This window comes from Salminus brasiliensis, chromosome 3 (genome assembly GCF_030463535.1).
Source record: "Salminus brasiliensis chromosome 3, fSalBra1.hap2, whole genome shotgun sequence".
Classification (NCBI taxonomy): domain Eukaryota; kingdom Metazoa; phylum Chordata; class Actinopteri; order Characiformes; family Bryconidae; genus Salminus; species Salminus brasiliensis.
In genome coordinates this window covers 43,413,227-43,427,440 of record NC_132880.1, presented here as the reverse complement: position 1 = coordinate 43,427,440, position 14,214 = coordinate 43,413,227, and the positions used below count along the sequence as shown (strand labels likewise).

Here is a 14,214-nt window from a genome sequence, read left to right as displayed (position 1 = left end):
TGTGTGTGTTGTCGACACTGCCTGTCAGTATTCTGCCAACACCATTTCCGAGTTTTGTACTCTATATGATATACAGTGTGTCATATGGAGGAATATTTAAATGACTCTGTATATGTAAATATACAATATTGCATTATTTTATGGGGGGTGTTTAGTACTGCCAATTAACCCCCCCGTTCATAGCTCCCCTAGCACTAGCAACACTAGGAGGGTACGGACACCAGCAGGGTAGGGACTTAACACATGTCTCCTCTGATGCATGCAAAGCCAGCCATAAGCTCTGTTTGAACTGTCGCTCAGAGGAACGCACTGGGTCCCCAGCCTAGCTGCACCAGCTAACAGACGCCTGAGCCAGCCAACATCGCTTTAAGAGGAATGAGGGGAGGGAGAGAGAGCGCCATTTATCCAATGAAAGAGAGCACAGCCAATTGTGCACTCTTGGGTTCTGACCACTGATAGCAAAGCGGCCTAGCTCTAGGTTGTAGTGCGAACTCAACTCAACCCCCCGGGCCATTGCGATAATGCATTAGACCACTGAGCCACTTAGAGACCTCTTTATATTTTTTAGCAATTTTAGAGTGGAGCAGTTAGTGACTTCGTAAATCCAAGTGTTTTCTTAACTTCTGGTCATAAAAAAGACTTAAAGTGTATATATTATATTTCCATAAATATATATAATATACATATTTATGGTAATATAATAATAGCATATATAATGTTATCATAAATACTTTTGTAGCTGCATTAGTGTTACAAAATTCACCTTATCACTCCTCAGTCACATCTATATAAACACATCTCTTTTCACACCAGGGTCAAACGGGCTCAGAAAATGGGAATTTCAAGACATCGTTTAATCAGTAGCAGTGTTTTAAGGTAATGCTGTCATAAAGCACACAGCCTTGAAATGAAGTGCATGCATGAGGCTCAGTCCTTCAAAGTACGTAATCGAGGAGAGTGTTGAATGTGTTATCACTGTCAAACATAAATGGTTTCCTGACATTCCATCATATTTACCATTATCAGCTCATTTTTGTCCCCCACCGTTTCTGCGTGAAATGTGAAGAGCTTATCCGATTTCCAGGATGAAATCAGGGCCGAGGCTGAAACAATGTCTGCGTTTCACTCTGTATTCATTACAAAGTCAAATCCAATCACAGAAAAGCACATGGCGGGCCAAATGGCGGTGATGCGGGTGATGAGAGGAGGTCAGTGTTGTTTGGGTGTGGAGGTTCTTGTTGTTTTGTTTGATTAGAAACTCTTGCCAGAAAGCAGCTCAGATGGACAGCAGAGGGTACTGCACCTGTCTCGGCCGTGTGTGAAAATGACTAATGTTGGCCTAGTTCAGTCAATGCAATTACAACTTTAACAACTTGCTGCAGATCAAAAGCAAACTTTCTGCAGATGTAGAAGTGTGTTTGTTGCTAGGATGTGTGCTGTGTAGTGGAGAAAAAACAAACCTGAGGCTTCATTCATCAAAAAAGCAGTGTGTGTTTTTTATTTTATTTTATTTTTTTTTCATCAAGCCTTTTTTAATTTGTTTGTTTGGGCTGCGTAACTGAACGAGATAGGCCTCCATTGATTTCACCTGCCTTCTGAGCTGCCTATAATATGAATTTCACTAAATCAATGCAAAGGAAAATGAACGGGACTGGAACCCACTGTTAACTGATTTAGAATTCATAGAAAAACGTCAGAGGTGGTGGTTGTGGTTGTCTGCGAGAATGTGTGTGTGTAGGGGTGTGTGTGGATGGATGTGCTTTCATTATGTGAGCAATGTCCTGACTGTGTAGGAAAAACAGAAAAACACTGAGTTAACAATGTTGAACTATTTAGAAAAGCTACATGTTTCATTTTGTTTCTGACATAAGAGTATACAGCATATGGACGAAAGTATTGGGACACCCACTAATTCATTGTTTTTTCCAAATCCTAGGGTCAAAGTGTTGTTTTTGTTGCAGTGACTGCTCCAGATAACACGCACATATGGGGCATGTATGGTTAACCCAACTGGGTACCAGAAGGGTTAACCAAAGGTTGGTGTGGCGCAACAGATAATACCACTACCTGCTAGTGAGCTACCTCACCACGTGGGAGACTGGGGTTCGATTCCCAGTCTGGGTGACTATGCTGCGCTACACCAATAAGAGTCCTTGGGCAAGACTCCTAACACTACATTGGCCCACCTCTGTAATACGAGTAACCCTGTAAGTCGCTCTGGATAGGAGCGTCAGCTAAATGCCATAAATGTAAATGTAAGGTTTTGTCCATAGCATTTATGTTGGCCTCACATATGTAGGCCCACCAGGACCCAACCAGGGTCAGTGATGGAACCAGGAGGGGTTAAACATGGGTCCCATCTGGGTTGTGCACTGCACATGGGGACTAAATGGGACCTATGTAAGATTGAGGTGGGCTGTAACAATGGGGTCCAACCCACCCAACCCCACCACATCCCAAAATTCCCCAACTCATCCCAAAGCTACTAAATGGAGCACCATCCATCATTCCAGAGAACACAGTTCCACTGCTCCACAGCTCAGTGCTGGGGGGCTTTATACCCCTCGAAGCCCACGCCTGGCATTAGACATGGTGCCAAAAGGTTTATGTTTATCTGCTCCAGTGAGTCCTAGTCCATTGACAATACTTCTCTACAGGGACTAGACAAGCTGTGTGTGTGTGTGCATTCGCACATATGTGTCAGCAACAGGTGCAACTTAAAGTAGCTGAATGTATATATTAGAAGGGGTGTCCACAAATATTAGGACATATAGTATATATATTGAATGTTACTTATGTTCATTAAGATATGAGGGTTGAACTAAGAAAATAAGCTCTAATAAAAAGACTTGAGGTCTGTGTGTGTGTGTGTTCATGAATATCGGGCAGCGGTCCAGCCTCGTAACCCAGAGCCAGTAAAGTGAGAAGTGTAAGGAAGGGCGTAATGGTTTGAACGTTTACATTCATTCAAAGAAAAGGGCAATTTCCCTCTGAAAGTTTATATTTGTCTTGGGCCAAGGACACGCCGCTGACTTTCTAATGAGCCAAACTTTCCCTGCAGGTGCAGCCCGCCTCACACTGCAGCGTCTATGACAGCCCAGTAATGAAAAGCGTCCACCTTTACAGACATTTGAATCAGGACAAATAAAGGGATTTTGTGAGGCTGATTTGGAGAATAAGTCTCGTAGCGGCACGAGCTAAACACACTCGTTTGCCAGGGCTGGACTTTTTTTTTTTTTTTATCCTCTTTGCTCATACGTCCAGCCCTCTGTCGTTTTATGTGCATGTGTGTGTGTGGTGTTTTGTCTGTTTCAAGTCCTGCCGTTGCTGTGGTAACTCAGCACTGGGTTGGGAGGTAACTGATTTAGTCTGCTGCGGCGGATTCTTTCCTCAGGGCCAGTTGCCTCTGTCGGTTTCTTGGTAAGTGCATGAGGGCATGGCAGGTAATCTCTCTGTGTCAGCGGCCCGGCTAACCAAACATAACGCTCCTCCTTTCACTTTTAATGACCGGGATCTATTGCCTGCTCGATGGCAGAGTGTAGCTTTAGTAGAGGCTGTAAGTAGTAGCTGGTTGCTGTTGGATTGCCTCTCTCTTTCTCACTCCCCTGGTGTCCTCAAAACATAAAGCATCGCTTCATTAGGCCCGGAGCGCAGGCCACTCCAATCACCCCAGCAATCAGGCCTGGGCTGTGATTGGTCGCTTTGTCTGGAGTGCCGAGCTGGGGAGGGCGCTTTCCACCTGTCACACGCTTGCTAACGATGATTGCAGCGGTCCTCTTCTTCATTCTCTCCTTTTTTTCCAAGGCAATTTTGTTTGATTGAGGCGCTTATCCAGACTTCTGGGGTTGCACATCTCTGAATGTGCTCTGAATATGAGTGTGTGTGTGTGTGTGTGTGTGTGGTCTGAAATGGTCCTGCCAACGAATAGCCTACTGGCATTCATGCATTTTTAATACAGTGCCCTGTTATGTGCATTAGTCATTCTCTTTCTCTCTGTGGCCACTTAATGAACACTTAATTAGGGGCATCTGGTTAATTGTGGATTCTATATAAAGTATAGAAAGTTAGACTGGGTGGAGTAGAGAGGTGCAGTATGTAAATTAAACCCTGGTTACAGTTGTCAGAATTCAGTCCAATAATGAAAACTACCAGGAAAACTCTTTTGGAGTTCATCATTGTTGTGATGGTCAAACCAGGAGCGTATTTTCTCATCCCTGACCATCCAGCCTATGGTGCGTCAGGCAATCCATTTATGTTGAAAGGGCCCTCTAGAATGTCAAACTGTGTTTGTTTGAAAAATGCGAGTTTGGTCCATGGAATTGACCTCCTTTAAAAGAAGAGCTGGAGAACAGGCCAATTCCAAACCCCCAAAACTGCCACTCAACAGTTTTGAGTCGTTATATTGACACTGCCAAATTTGACATAACCCCAGCACTAGTGACAGGGATCCTGGAGAACATCTCATCACCTCCAGACTCTGCCAGAACCATTCCTGAGGCTGAGCGTGCGACAAGAAAAATGTTAAGATTTAACAGTTTGATAGATAACAGTAATTGTAAGTTAAAGTCTTTGGAGCGGGCCCTGTTGTCGGCCCAGGTCTTGTAACAAGTGGACCCTCAAAGATCCTGTCGTCCATGACGAACAGGGCGGAACCTACCCCTTGGACCAAACTTGTAGCGTTGGCGAGGAAGGAGGGGAAAAACGTGATGTCAGCATCTGAAAGCAGGCGGAAGCTGATGATTGGCTGGAGTAATAGGCGGGATAGCATTAGTGTCTCCTTTGGTTGAACTTTCATAAAAGCTTTCATTTATGTGAATTAGGGTTGCTATGGGAATCAGGTCTTGTGAATGCAGCTTTTCCTGTGTCAGTGTCTGCAGAAGGGGAGCTGAAACTCTGCACATGACAAAGCGAAAGCCATGGAGGTAAACAGGGATCTGTACTAGGTTAGCCTTTGACTGTGTCTCCTCTCCAATGTCTACTTTCTTTAAAACAAACTGGACTAGATTGGGCTGAACCAAACTAGAGCTAAACACACACATATCAGAATGAAGAAATAAGCACTGGCTCATTTTTTGTATTGGTAAAACTTGAAACAGCAAATTCAGAATAGGGCAGTCTTGTTGCTAAGTTTCCGTATATGGACTTGGGAGAAGGGTGCCTTAAATACACCCGGTGGGTATTTTTGGATCTGCAGAGCATCATTAGTATTGGCTCTGTTCTTTTCAATGGGAAATACTCAGCGGTGCATGTAACCCTGAAAGTATGCAAAATAGGTCTTTCCGTCTTGTATGACTTTTAGTGTACTATAATTCCAAATATTTATGGACACCCCAGCTCATGAACTTTAATTTGCACCCTTTGCTGACACATGTGCAAATGCACATACACATACAGCTTGCATAGTTCCTGTAGAGAAGTCCTGCCAATACAATAGGACTCTCTGAAGCAGATAAACATGAACCTTTTGGCACTAGAGGGGTATAAAGCAGCCCCCCCCCAAATGGGGTACAAATGAGCTGGGTAGTTGGGGGTGAGGTGAGGTGATGACCCTCAAAGCAATGCTTCAGAATCTTAATAGAAAACCTTCCCTGGACAGTAGGGACAGATACTTTAACAAATGCAGGATAAATGCCCTTGATTTCAGAAGAAACAAGGAATGAGCAAGTGCCCCAATACCTTTATCCATGTAGTGTATTTTACAAAAGTGTTTGTTTCATAGCTAGGTGGCAGTGACAATGATTTGAAGCACCAAAAAGTACCAAACATATAGTACCCCTTCTGTAGGACATTTAACCTGCTTAACATTAGTGAGTGAGTGAGTCAAGCAGTCAACAGCCCATCAAATGCAGGCAAAACCCCAAAGGAACATGTCTCCAGCCCCAACAAATCTGTTACAGGGCAAGATCAAATCTGTGGCTTTTGGAGTACTCTGGGATTTTCTCCTCACATCAAATCAAAGGGCAAAGCTGCTCTACTCCAGGGAAGCCTTTCCCTTTTAATTCTTATCGGTTTTCAATAGCCAAAACCTGCTCCCTGTCTCAGGCCTCAGTGGCTGTCAATACAAAACCATGCATGCGTTCACTTAAATGAACCTTTACAGTAGTCTTATAGTTGGTATTGTAACATCTGGACCCTCACAGGGGGCGGAGCCTACCCCCTGGGCTAGCGGATGAGCCCAAACTGGTGGCGGTGGGGAGGAGGGAGGGGAAAGATGAGACGTCAGCATCTGAAAGTAAAAGGAAGCTGCTGTACATCCTGGGAACTGATGGACTTCACTTGCCATCTCTTTTGAGAACTCACTGGTCACTCCATCTATAGAAGCATGAAGCCTTTGTGTAGTCCTGGATGATTAGTTATTGGTCTTAGGTCAAGTTACAAATTTAACTCGGTCATGCAGATTTCTCCTTTTCATCATCCAGAGAAAGGGACCCTTGCCGATCTGCGCCAAGAGCCCTTTGAGCTTCAAGTACGGCTTGGCTGGACCTGCCATCCTTTAAGATCCATGGAAGACAAGTGTCCAGGCTTTTTTTCTGACCTGTACTGCAGTGGTGTAACGAACTTCCTCTGGGTGTCTGAACGGCAGAGTTGCTCGTTGTCTTCAAACGCTGACTTAAGACCCTTCTCTTCCAAGAGTACTTGGGGGAAGAGTAGAGTATTATGGTCTCCATATCTAAGCTACGATGGATTTTTGAATTCTAGTCTATATACCTAGCTATGGTTATTATTCGTAAGTAAACAGTGAAGCATTTTTGTAAGTTGCTCTGGATAAGAGCGTCTGCTAAATGCCATGAATGTAAATGTAAATGATTGGTTGGAGTAATAGGTGAGATAGCATTAGAGTTTTCTGGTAGAACTTTCACTTATGGGAATAAGGGTTGCTATGGGAATCAGGTCTCATGGCCGCTGCTTTTCCTGTGCCAGAACGTCCACTTCTTTGAAAACAAACTGGACTACCTCGGCTGAACCAAACAGGAGCTAAACACACATCAGAAGGAAGAAACAAGCACTGGGTCAGTTGTTTTTACTGGTAAGACTCGAAACAACAAATTCATATGATGTCAGACTGGTGATGTGGCTGTCAATACACAACCATGCTTGTGTTCACATGACTGAACCTTTACAGTAGCCTTATAGTTGCAGTCATGTCATGTAAGTGTGTCATATGATCCATATGAGCTTGCATAGTCTGTTATCACTCAGAAACAAGCAACAATTAGCAGCCTCTTCTTGATAGATGCTAATTGTTCACTAGAAAACAAAAGTCATCAGACCACACAGCAGTCAAGATAATTGCCTCTGAGTCATTCATAATTTGTCCCCCAGTGAAGCCAAGAGACGACATGCTCTCTTAGGTTAAAATATGCTAATGAGTGATTTGCTAATTGCATCGTTTCCGACATGGGAGAGAGAAAAACATTTGCGGTCAGTTTTGCTTACAGATAACTGTTGCCAGGGAGTGGCTCTAGCTGTAATAAGAGGCTGCGCAGGATTCCTTGCATGAAAACTGAACTAAAGTTTGCAACATTAGTAGTTCAGTCTTTTTTTCACTTGAAGAGAGTATAGGAAAACATTGGAGTTGGGAATGGTAGTCTTATAATCTTATAACCATGTATTAACGGGGGTGGTGGCAGGGTGCAGTCCTGCTCTTACAGAGATTTGAAGTCATGAATCACAAGCAATCACACAGGGCCCTGAGCACTAAGTACAGAGTGCAGTGGAGGCAAGCAAACAATGTACAAACGAGCAAGAACACCATTTACCTTTCACCATTGTGCAATTTGGCTGAGTACTTCACTTCAGTGTCCTCTGGGGACACTGTGCCAGTACCGACCCCACACTGTAATCCCTGGTCTCGTAAAAATACAGGTTCCTTAATGGTTCTTGGCTTACATACGGACGTACACTATTAAGGACAAAAGTATTGGGACACCTGCTGCTTTTTCTGTTGTGTTAAAAACAAGTTTATCCTTCTTTTGATAGAGTAACTGTCTCTACTCTCCAGGGATTGCTGTGAGGATTTGACGGCATGTTAGTGAGGTCAGGGTTTTGGATAATCGCCTCCCTAACTCTTCCCGCAAGTACTGGACAGAACGTCACCATTCCAGAGAAAACACGGTTCCACTGCTTCACGGCTCAATGCTAGGGCCTTTATACCCCTCTAGTCTAAGCTTGGCTTTAGGCATGGTGTTTATCATGTTTATCTTCTCCAGAGAGTCATGTTCTTCTCTGCAGTCCTTCTCTGTAAGGACTATGCAAGTTGTGTGTATGTGTGTGTATTTCCACATCTGTCTCAGCAATGGATGCAACTTGAAGTAGCTGAATTATTAATTCATTAGAAGAGGTGTCCACAAACATTTGAACAGTAGAAGTATGGCCCTTTACATTACGTGGAGCTTCTTGGCAGAACCTTTTTGCAACATTTGAGTCAATTGAATGTTTCTTTAAGGAACATTTTTTGAAGACTGAAACTCTATCTGGTAGACCTTCGAACAAGACATGGAGGTGAGGTGGTTATGATGAGCAAAAACAAAAAATACAGCATTTCCCATTTACCGATTTATAGCTTCCATATGGTGATAAAGTGCTGGTAATAGCCCTAATGGGATCCTGTAAGTGGCTGCAGTCTCATTAAACATCATTCATTCAGGTTATCACATTTTTAGCAGTGTGTTTTACGGTAAAATTTATGCTGTTTGGCAGAAACAATTATCCAGAGCAACTTACATTCAAATCATTATACAGAGGTAAGTGATTGCTAAGGATTTGTATTGGTATAGCATGCTCAGGACTGGCTCCACTTGTAATTGTATAAACAAAAAAAATGCTTGGTTGATATACACTTGTAGTTGTATAGTTGGCTCCACTTGTAGTATAATACATGGGTACTTTATGTCCCTTACTGCATTTGGACTTACGGCAAGATGGCATGATGTCACAGAATCAGTTTCTGGGCCACGAAGGAGAGGAGGGGGGTCGGTAAGAAAAAGGAGTCTTTTTTAGGGTTACTGGACACACCCAGGGTTAAGGGCTCGAGGGTGGTACACTGGAAGAAAAAAACAACAACAAAAAAAAACATTACATTACATTACACTACATATCATTCACCTGATTTGTGGAATTTGGGGGGGGGGGGGGGCAAGAAAACTTAAATGACAAAGCAAAAACTTGTTTTGGTCAACAGATTTCACCCTGCTATGGTGCCAACAAGATTCTCTGTGTTACTGAAACAAGCGATTGTGTGTTACATAATGTGTCTCATTGATTAAGCTTTTTTTTTACACATGGCGTACTAAGGTACATGGACGTCTGTCCATCTCAGTCTTTGACACGAGGGGGCTTTGAACAGTGCTTCCATGTGCAGTACCAGAAACTATCCTATTGGCTCCCGGCATCATTTATCTGCATATTGGACGTGTCTCTGCACCCACTCGACATCAGTATGTAGTCATTCCCCACAGGCCACATTCTCTTCTGTATGCAGTTGTATTTTATGTAGTCTGTCAGGCCTCAGTGTTGAAGGCTGCATTAGCAAGTTACTATTTTCTGATTCACTGTGTGTAACTATGCTGGCTGAGTACTGCAGAGCTTGCTCTAGTAACTGCAACTCAAAAACAAAAAAACAATGGTTTGCTAAATGGAAATTTTGTAATAGTTGTAACCTGAAGTTCTTAACAGCCTGAACAGAATTATCAGTATTTTTTGAGCAAGCAAATCCAAGTTGTATAAACAATTTATTTTAATAAAGAAAAAATGAGACCAGCTGTTGAGATATTTAACAATTGAGTTTTGAGTTTTTTCAACAATTTCTTTTTAACAGTGTAGTTTATTGGACATAGCTATCAAACCTGTGGCATCAGTAACACCATGCTCTAACCCTAGCCTAACTCATGAAGGACTTTGTTGTCACCACTACACTGTACCATTCACTTTTACTGTTAATATCATCAAAGCTTAAAAATTCAACAATTTCAATCCAATCAGAGCTGGATATCATCACAGAGCTGCAGACGAATGAAAATCATACAGAAGCTGCATCAAATTAATCTCAAGACCATCAAAGCTGTCCACTACTACTGGTTCTTTCCTCAGGAAGGGAGTAGCAAGTTAAACACAGACAGGCACTGCTGATGTTTTCGGTTGGAGTGATAACGATCACCTGTCAGACATCATTTTTCTCCACTGTAGCCATGGGCTCATCTCTGCGTCCTCACCGAGCAGTGTGGAGAAGGCGGGAGGGAAGGGACAGCCGAGGCAGGAGTGGCCTCAGGCTTTGGCTGAAGAACAGAGCGTTCAGCGAAGTAGCCTGAATTTTTGCCTACTTTCTTTCTCCTGGGTCATAATGTGCCATCGCTCAACTCGATGGCTCAAGCTCCTTTTCGCCACGCTCAGGGACATGTTACCCAACTGTTTCGGTTAAGCTCCTTCACGTCCAGGCAGCCTGAATCACAGTTATAGTAAAGGAACACACTCTAAGTCTCCATCCTGGTCATTTGTGTAGCATTGTGTAGCTGAAGTATGCACTCCTGAGATCAGGCCAGCTCATTTCCAGACTCACTAATGCATGCTTCTTAATCCCACTGTAATCTGAGGGTTTGGACATCGGAAACAATGCATTACTATCTCTCCAGGAGACAGCACAGGGGACGGGAGGTGACTGTGGACTCAAGCAGTGGTCCATGGGGCTTTCCTAGAATCATTCCACTGATAAATGAAAGAGAGAAGATAAATGGAGAGGGACAGGCTGCTTCGTTTTCCGAAGCTTGGAATGCTTCCATCTCGGCAGACGAATGTCCTCTTGCTCCCTCCCCTTCCCTCCCTCTTTCTGTCTGTAGGCAGTGTTCCTGTGTCTCATTACACCACAGAAATTCCCATGTAGGAATTTCCCTGGGCTCCTCTCACACTTCAGCTCCTCTGCAAGCACTCCTGGAGCTTTTATAGGTAAACATAAAGCTCTTTGGAGTGGAACGCATTTTATGGATTCCTGCTGTCAAAACTTCCCTCTGTTTGTCTTTTCCAACTCTTTATCACTTCAACTACATACTATTGGTCATGCGCTTCAGTCATATCAGAGCCATCACATATTCAATGACAGGCACAGCTTCCTTGCTTTTGTTAGGCTGCATTTGAGCATAAGCGACCCCCACTGAGAAAAATGCTGCTTTTTGAGTTGCAATCAGGGTGGTCCTTCATACCTGGATAAGGGGGTTTCTTGAAGCTGAGTACAAAGGAGCTCTCAGTCACTGTTTCAGTTTCTTTGGCGATTCAATGATAATCCATATTAATTCCTTATTTTCTAGTCTAACACTGAAAAATCAGACTATAAACAATGAAACTGCCTAATTAGAACCAACCTCATGCTGGCATCTTACTGCAGATATGCCTTGGAAACTAACATGGCTAACCTGTTTTGCTTAGGAACAAAGAGGCCTAATTTAAACTCTCTTGTTTCACTGATTTACCATATTGTTCAAACCTGAGATGTTGATTTACATTTACTGTCAACCACAACTGCCTGTCATTAGGCTATGTAAATTGCAGTGTAGCCATCTAAATTTGTGCTGTTAGAACTCAGTGGCCGACCTGTGGCTTAGCTGAACATGTATTAGGAATCGCACAGACTAGACACTGAGGCATTTTTTCTGCTATGCAAGAAACCAAGCATACTTCTTTTGCCTGAAAATACTTTCTAAAATGAATCAAATTGCAATGCAACAAATATACAGTGTCATGCAGCAGCTTGGTAAAAAAGAAAGTAATCTCTACATCTCTAAATCTCTAAAGAAGAAACTGTATTTTCACAATTTCAGAAAAGATTTTAGCCTGCAAAGGTATTTAAGCTAAGATATCTGAGCTCTCAGATAACCTTTACCAAGGACTCAGACCTTAATCAGCTTAGCATGGGCTATGACTTGTTCATGTCCACTTGTCATGGTTAGGAAGGGTTAGGATATGTACATTTCAAGCATTATAAATGCTCAGACTCCTTTTACCTTGTCCCAATAGTCTACAGTCCTGGGATCCTCTAAGCAGCTGCCTAGAACTCTGGAAATAGCTATCAGGGAGTCATTTCCTCAGTTTGTAGTGTAATTACGAAATGGAAGTCAACCTGAATACAGGAGATCAAGTTGACATCTGGAATACAAAGACAAGACAAAGTTCAGTGAGAACTGCTCATAGAATTGTCAGAATGCAGATGTGCAAATATAAAGCCCTGTTTGACTGTGAAAGCACAGGTGTTGTCCCAAAGCAGGTTTACAGAAATCCTAGTTGAAAGCCTTTAAGAGCAAACCAAATGATAGAGAGATGATGGGCTAATTATTAAAGGTATGCCATCTTGTAGATGCTTCTGTTCTTCTCAAGAGGGTGAATCAGTACGTATCAGTAAGTGAAGGTGAGGCTTTCAGAGAGTGTTGGAGGCACATGCAAGTCTCCATGTTGGTAGAAACTGATCTGGAGGACAGGCAAGCAGAAAAAAACAGGACAAATAGAAAACTTCCATTGGCATTGAAGCAAACAGCAGCATCAAGATATCTCAGAAAATGGGAGAGAGACAGAAAAAGCAGTAAGCTTTAGAGCATAATGGATGGTGGTGTTATTGTAGTGTAGTGGGTAACACCACTACCTACCGGTGAGCTACCACACCATGTGGGAGACTGGAGGTTGATTCCTGGTCAGGTTGACTATGCTCTACGACACTAATAAGAGTCCTTGGGCAAGACCCCTAATGCTACATTGGCCCACCTCTGTATTACATGTAATTTTGTTACTAACTAAGTCTCTCTGGATAAGCAAATATAAGCATAACGATGAATTATAAAACTATGTTTAGAATCAAGAGGAAAATAACATTTTGAGGTCATTCTACGTTAGCCAAGATCTTTTTTTTATTGTCCATTTAGATCTGCTTAATTGCCAGAGGAGGAGGAAAAACAGCAGACTGAAACGACAGAAACTGAAGCTCAGGTGTCCTCAGCAGAACTCTGGGAATTGTGGCCCTACTCTGGGTTAAGTCAACTAGGCGGCAAGGGAGAATAAACATTTTCAGAGCACATTTTCAACATTGAGCTTCTGCCAGCACAAGACAAACACAAAGATGGACATTTGATTATGGATCTGCGGTATGCCCACTATAAAAACATGTATTTCCTGCAGTACTGTCACTACTCCTGATTAGGTAGTGTTGGTGCAGTATTCTGACAAAAGAAAGGGTGAGGGTATAATATACTTTTATGGCATATCTCTGCCAAAGTACTTAACTGAAGGTCTGGGAGAACAATGCAGTACCTTGAAGCTTGCCTCATAGTGAATTGAGTCTGGAGTCTTGTTAACTCTGCTAGAAACAGTGGGCACAGTGAGCTAAGATGATGGTTTAAAAGTCTGTTTCTTTTTTTCTTCATTATTTTGTGATCAGCACATTATTTACACGTGTCCTATATATAACATGCCAGAGGAATGTTGGTAAATGTTTAGATCTTCACCACAAGTTCCTACAACTAGATAAGGAGAATCCAATTAAACACATTATACAGAACAGTATATTTTTGTAGAGTTAAATTATCCAACATTACATATATTTACTGAGAAAAGTATGTTTTCAGTAACTGGTGTGACTTCCTTGAGCTGCAATAACTTCACCCAAGCATTTCCAGTAACTGGTAATCAACCCTACACAACAGGTTGGAGGGATTTTGGACAATTCCTCCATTCCTTCATTCCATTGGGCTAAGGTCTTCACTTTGAATTGGCCATTTCAAAATGTTGAATTTCTGCTATAACGACTTCTTTGTAGAGCTATTGGTGTGCTTGGGTCATTGTCCTGGTGCATAACCCACCTGTGGTTAAGCTTCGTTTCATAAACAGATACCCTGAATTCATAAGTCCAGCAATTATTGTGAGCCATTCTTGACCTGAAAAAACAAAGCATTCCCCCAACAAAACCAAAAAGCTTTTTTTTTTTTTTAACTCATTCTTTTGTCCACAGGACATTCTTTCAGAGCACTGGTTTGCCTCATGGAGGACTGATTAACATTGATATTACATGATAAAGGAGAGGCCTGTAGGTCCTTAGATATTACATTGGGATTCTTTGTGATGTCCTGTTATATTACGTGCCCTTGAAATGATTCTTGCTGGACAACAACTCCTCCTTGGAGTAATGCTGAATATCATCTGCCTCACAGTGGACTGGTAGAGGCCAAACACACATTGCTTTTG

The 14,214-nt window shown here is 42.5% G+C and overlaps 1 long non-coding RNA gene across 1 annotated transcript in view; it reads right to left on the bottom strand.

Moving 5' to 3' along the window:
• LOC140552199 (uncharacterized) overlaps positions 1–14,214 on the bottom strand; it is a 111,600-nt gene that overhangs the window by 43,709 nt on the left and 53,677 nt on the right. The window contains exon 2 of the long non-coding RNA XR_011979305.1: positions 8,916–9,043. This is a non-coding gene — a long non-coding RNA (uncharacterized lncRNA). The remainder of the gene's footprint in view (positions 1–8,915; positions 9,044–14,214) is intronic.